The following is a 6,500-nucleotide window of genomic DNA, read 5'->3' on the forward strand; positions in this document are numbered from 1 at the left end:
CCTGGAGTCTGTTTCGGATTCTGTGTCTCCCCCTCTCTCTGCCCCTCCCCTGTTCACGCTCTGTCTCTCCCTGTCTCAAAAATAAATAAAAAACGTTAAAAAAAAAAAATTAAAAAAAAAAAAAACCTTGTCCTTTGAAACGTGAAAGTTTAGTGAAGTCCAGCTTACTGAGGTTTTTTGTGTTTCATGCTTTTTGTGTGCCTAACCCAAGATCACAAAGTTCTTCTGATCAAGAGACAGAGTACCTTCCCATTTACTCACATCTTCCTTAAGTTTTCTAAACTTGACGCTATTTTTTTAACTTTAACGTTTATTATTTTCACACAGAGCAAGAGAGCGAGCGTGAGCAGAGAGAGAGAGAGACAGAGAAGCCCAAGCAGGATACTTGCTCATCACCAGCCTGATGTGGGGCTTGAACTCACAACCTTGAGATCACGACCTGAGCCGAAAGCAAGAGTTGGACACTTAACCGACTGAGCCACCCAGGTGCCCCTTGTGTTTTTGATAAAATAGTTTCTACTTATGTTATTAGTTTTGGTGCTGTTGTGAATGAAGTGGTCTGAATTTCATTTCCAGGTGGTCATGAGCAGGTAGAAAGATCCCGTATTTCTCTTACCGATCTTGTGTCCGGGACCGTCAAACTCACCGGCCAGGTGTGTGCGTGTATCTGGATTCCGTAGGACCCTATCAGCTGTGACTAAGAACGTGTTCGCTTGTTCTCTCCAGTCTGTGTACTACCCCTTTTCTGTTCCTCTCTGTGCCTCACTGCACGCCCAGTACGATGTGGAGTACGGAGGCGAGAGCACACCTCCCTCGCCTGCTCCTGGTGCTGGAGGTGAGCAGTCGGCCCGTCACCATGACTTCTGATGCTCTGACAGGCGGAATGATGCTCTCGAAGATACCCTGTCCTTCCGCCGGAATCCGGACTGTGTCGGGTTACACGGGCAAAGGGAATGGAGGTGCCGATCGGCCTGGATAGTGAGACTAACCTGGGTTTTCCAGATGGACCCAGTGTCACCACAGGGGTCCTTGACGGTGGAGGCGGGGGGGGTCAGGAAGGGCGGGCGTAGGCAGTGAGAGGACCCCAACCACGGGTGGGGAGTAGACAGGGAGGAGGCCAGGAGCCGAGGAACGTGGGCGCCTCCGGCAGTAGGACGCCTCCGGGAGGACGCAGCCCCGCAGGCACTGTGGTCCGGCGTGGCCCGGGTCCGACTCAAGGCTGCCGGCACGAGGTCCGCGAGGAAACTTCGCACGGGTGTCTTTTATCCTGAGGCCAAGGAAGCTGCCTTCCCGTGGTTGGACACCTCTCACCACGAACGTGCCGGGTTTCGTTCCTTGTTTCGCTGCGTCCGTTGAGTTGATCCCGTGCATTTTGTCCTTCATTCCCCTAGGATGGGCCGCGACGTCTGTGGGTTTTCAGGTGTGCGGCTGATGGTGCAAGTGCTGCCGTATTTGGGTTACTGATGCTGTGTTACAAAGTTAACATCTGGGTTCACCAGGGACCCCGACGTCTAGTCTTCTGTCAGGCCCAGGCTTGCGTCGCAAAGGAGCTGGGAAGCGTCCCTCTGTCTTCTGAAAGAGTTTGTGAGTGATGGGTGTTATTGACCGAATGCTCCGTGAAGTCACCAGGCTCTTCCTTTGTGTGAACTTTAGACTTTCTGTGTTAATTCGGTTTCTTATTACAGGTCTGTGGTGTTTTTCTGGTTTTTTCTGAGTCCATTTAAGTGATTTGTGTCTGTAGGAATTCATCGGTGTCGTTCACTCGCATTCCTGGAGAGGCCTTGACGTTTATTTCTGCAGGGTGGGTGGTCCGGTCCCGTCTCCCGCGTGAATTCAGGAACCTGGGTGTTGTATCACTGTGGGTCTGTCAACTTGATGATCTTTTCAGAGAGTTTTGGGTTTACTGTCCGGCTGATTTCCTGTCTTCTTCTTCTTCCTTTGTGTTTCTCTTGCTCTTCTCTAGTTTCCTGAGGTAGAAGCCTTTTCTGTGCAGGTGTAGCAGGCCCTGGGCTTGTCTGTGTCTGACAGACGCTGGTGTCCGCTTTTGCTTATTTTGACCCCCAAGCTTAGAGGTCTGCTACTTCACTTCTAAACGGGGGAGGTTTTCCTCACTTCGTTCCGCCACAGGTAACTAATTCCGCTGGGGTCAGAGGACGTACTTTGTATGCGTTGGCTTCTGGAAACTTAGGACGACTTGTTCCGTGGCCGGAGTTGTGGTCTGTGCCTGAGGCCGCCGCTGCGCGGGCCTTTCTGAACCCAGGCGGGTTCCGTCGAGCAGTCGCGCGCCGTGCTCCTTCCGCGTCCTTGGCGATGGCATCGACGCGGTCTGGCTCTTGCCGAGAATCAAGACCTCTAATCCTTACCGCTACGTTACTTATCTTCCTTGCGATTTCTCAGTTGTACTCTTGCGTACGCTGTACATACGAAGTGTTCTTTGTCCCCAGGGGCTGCCACGCCCACTCAGTGGACAGGAGCCGTTTGCTGCTTCATCAGAGGACTCTTAGAAAGTCAGGGTTCCAGGTGACACATAATTATGACACCTGTCTGAGCTGGCAGCCGGGGAAGGAAGACACAGGATGTGGTGTCCTGCCTCCTCGCCCCCCCCCCTCCCCGCCTACACACACCCACCTGGCCGCGGTGGGACCCCGGATGGGCTTGACCCCCACCTCTGCTAAGGGCTGACCTGTGATGCAGACAGAGCCCCGGCGGCACATGGGCACAGGGTGTCTCGCCGTCTTGATCTGTGGGCCCCATACCAGACCACGTCCCAGGCCTCCCTGCTGCCCCGGCCCAGGATCGGCACCCTGGGGAGACGGACCAAGAGAAGCCTCTGCTTTTATGGTTTCACTGACACGTTGATGATGAAAAGTTCAGGGGGCTACACCACGATGAATGTCCTCAAAGGCCCTGAAACACACACTCGGGTCACTGCTGTGAACCTCACCTGGTACACAGAGACATGTGGTAGGTTCTGATTAGTAAGGCCCGGTCACTGCTAGGACCCCAGCGCCTTCCTAGCTGGAGAGCAGCACCACAGCAGGGCAGACAGACCTCAGCCAGGAAAGCAGGCGCACGGCCCTAGGGAGAGACTTCAGCACTCCTCCCCGGGCCGCGGGGGCCCTGGGCTCGTGCCCGATGGGAGGAGGACGGGCCGCCTCAGAGCCCCTACGTGTCAGGGAAGAGGTGAAGGAGAGAAGCCACGCCAGGCCCCAGCCACACCGCCGTGCCCCGCACCGCACGCTTCGGACAGGCTCCCAGCTTCGCATCCGTGCTCAGAAAGGCGACACCTAGGAGCCCAGGAGGCGGGAGCCGCAGCAAGAGATCGGCGAGCAGGAGGGCACCCCTGACCCCTTCAGGAAATGCTGGAAGGAGGGTGCCTGGCTGGCTCAGTAGGGTGTGAGTTCAAGCCCCACACTGGGTATGGAGATTTAATTCTTGAAAAGAGAGAAGAGAAAATGTTGCAAAGAAAGACGTCTTCCCAAGTGGCTGAAACCCACGGAGGGACAGCCCATAACCGTTTACGAAGGGAGCCGGTGGTGTGAAAAAGTGCACAGAGCGAGCACCAGGCTCCCTGCAGAATCACCTCCTTCGAGCTCCCCACGAGTGAAGAGACCTCCCCCTGCCACCCGCCCCCCCATGTTGCCGTCATTTAGAGGAAGCAGACCGGGCTTGTACAAGGAAGGCCAGAGTGCAGCCGCCGACACACTCACGTAGAGTCGGCCAGACCAGAGGAAAGCGTGTGACGAAGCCCGGTTCCCCTGGGGGTGACTTCGGCCACACTTCTGCGTGTCCTGCCACCTGCCGGCACCCCAGCGTCCCCACCTCACTGTCCCGCTAGCGCGCCCAGCCTCCCGGGTGCTGGCGACTCCCGAGGGCGCGCTTCGGCCTGGACCCGCCCCCCGCCCCAGTGGACACAGCTGGACCCCCCACAACTGCGTGCTCACTGCTCGGCTCACGCTGTGAACCCCTTGGCCTCCCCTGCGGCCCCACACGCACTCGAGATCCCGTGGAGACCTGCCCGCCCCCACCTCCGCACGGCTGCGAGTGGCCCCCAGGGTCCCCCCGCACCCTGTCCAGCGACCCGCCTGCCACCGCTCCCCAGTCGCCTCCCCTCACGCCTCAGCCACACTGGGCTCCCGTCGCGCACTTCTGCCCCAGGGCCTCGGCACTCGCTGGTCTCTCCCAGAGATCAGCAAGGCCCTCTCCCTGAACCTTTGGTTTTTGCTCACGTCACCTCCCTGGCCACAAGGCTTCCCGCTTGCTCCTTGCCCACTTTATTTTCCTTAGTGCTTCCTCAGTCCGAGCTGCCCAGGATGTCCATCTTGTCACTCCGTCCCTCTACCGGGACAGAAATTCGACAAGGGCAGGGCTTTCTGTGTTCACTCAACCCCGAGGGTAGCTCGGCCTCAGCCCCCAGGTGTTTGTCAAACCGGTCACTGGGGTTCAGGACGAGGAGCAGTGCCCCGCTCCCCTCCCCCCACCTCAATACGGGAGACCCACGGGACAAAAGGCCAAGCAGCAAGACCGCAGAAAGTTCACAAAGGAAACGGAGCCCACATGGGGAAAAGGAGGTTCCCTAAACAAAGCTCACTGCGCTCCTTTACGTTCCTGAGCACTGACGTGATCTGAAAAAGATGCCATTTACGACAAGAACAAAGTAGACTGGGACTGACGTTCCCGGAGAACCGACGTCCGGGAAGGAAGCCGTGACACCCGACGTCACCCAGGCAAGTGCTGCGTGGCGTTCTGCCTTCCCCTGGGTTGGGCAAGGAGTCTCTACTTCCTTGGAATTTCCCACATGGTCACAGCAGCCTCAACACACCTGAATTTACCTTAACGCGGTCACTCGAGGGGGACAGTCCTACCAAAAGGACCCACCCGGTGGCAAGAGTTCACTCGCAGGGCCAGGGATGACACAGTGACCCCAGAGCACCTCAACACAGGCTCCCGTGTGCCACAGCGGGCACAGCCCACGTTCCGGGCCCTGTTTGCTTGGCTGTGCCCATTATAATCACACTGCGAAATCATCACGGTGGCACTTCTCTGAGTTCTAGGAGTCATGCTGGTGACCTACGGAAGGTGAGGGGTCAGTGGGAATGCGTGGAAGTCGCCGCCAGTTGGTCAGAAGGGCAGGAGGCCTGGGGGGGGGGGGCAAGCTTACAGCCATCTGAGGGGACAGTCTCCTTGGGGACCGCGAGCCTCCGTCACAGGGCCACGCGGACACTGGCACTACACGAGTTTTAGCAGCAGGAAGAGCAGCAGAGACCCTAATGCCAGTCGGGGGGGCATGTCTATGGCCTGACACTTGTCACAAGTCCAGAAATCCGGTGAACCCTATTCCGGCCCAAACCACAGCCGTCAATACTCTTAACGTTCGTACATACGGGCAAAGGACCAGGTGGGGCCGTGTCCCTTCCTAGAAACGAAGACTTATTCTAAAGCTGTAGTAAGGGGGAATGTGGGGCCTCAGAACGGGTCTGCAGCCCCGGATGCGGGCCCTCGGGCTGGCGGTGCAGATGAGCAGGGGGGACGTAAAGTGCCTCCAGGGAGGCAAACCACTGACCGCCGGCATAACAGCATCTTCACGTGAATTACAAACACGAGTGTCAGAAGCAAGCACGTAACCAGGAGGGCAGCAGAGGACGGAAAGTAGGAGACACGAACTTGACTCCATCAAAGATTTCTTCAATAAGACGACAGGGTGCAGAGCAACCAACTCAAACACGTGTGACCGGAGCACGGCTGACCCTCAACGGGGAAGGTCGGCGAGGAGCAAAGCCAGCAGAACACTGGCCAGAAGCCCGAGGAGAGGCAGCCCGGGGTCGGAAACGCACACGGCCAGCCTCCCCCGTCCCCACCGGTTCTCGTGCAGCCTCCACGGAGCACCCCGCTCGCTTCCCGGGGGGCCGCAGACACCAGCACACGCGAGGCCCGCGGAGCAGCCCCAGGGCGGTCCACACCCTCGTGCGGCGGACAAGACTCCTCCACCGGATGGGCCAACACATTCTCCCGCGTGGAAGTGCCCGTCCTCCACGGCCAGCTGGGGCCCACGTGAGAGCGTTTGAGCCGCGCCACAGCCCAAGGGCCAGTGGGGGTGGCCCAGCGGGTCCCACCACCAAGGACAACACGTGCAAAGGGAGTTGCTATCCGGGGCTCCCGGGGTGGGGAGAGGCCGGGTGCAGGGGCGCGCTTCTGTGTTCGTACGTTTCAGAAACGTTTATTTCTCTTCTTTGGCATCTGAATGTGCAGTCGGTAACACGCAAACTAAGGAAACACATCCCCATGGGGTGGGGGGGGAGGTGGGCTGGGGAGGCGGTGGCCATGGGGTCCCTGGCTACACGCGAACTGCTCACGCACAGGGCCCGGCCGGAGGGGGCACAGCAGAGGGCCACACCAGATACCCGCGCTCTCCGGTACCGACAGGCCTCGCAAAGCACCACGACGCATCCTGAGACGCCCACGCCACTACGCCCAGTTGGTACAGAGCTACAAAATGAAGC

General features: G+C 58.3%; 1 long non-coding RNA gene across 1 annotated transcript; it reads left to right on the forward strand.

The window, feature by feature from the left end:
• The first annotated feature begins 443 nt into the window (after window positions 1-443).
• Window positions 444-4,813, forward strand: LOC115503762. The gene is made up of 2 exons (XR_004343068.1): window positions 444-486; window positions 577-4,813. It is a non-coding gene; the product is annotated as an uncharacterized LOC115503762 (long non-coding RNA).
• The last annotated feature ends 1,687 nt before the right edge of the window (window positions 4,814-6,500 follow it).

This window comes from Lynx canadensis, chromosome E3 (assembly GCF_007474595.2).
Source record: "Lynx canadensis isolate LIC74 chromosome E3, mLynCan4.pri.v2, whole genome shotgun sequence".
NCBI lineage: Eukaryota > Metazoa > Chordata > Mammalia > Carnivora > Felidae > Lynx > Lynx canadensis.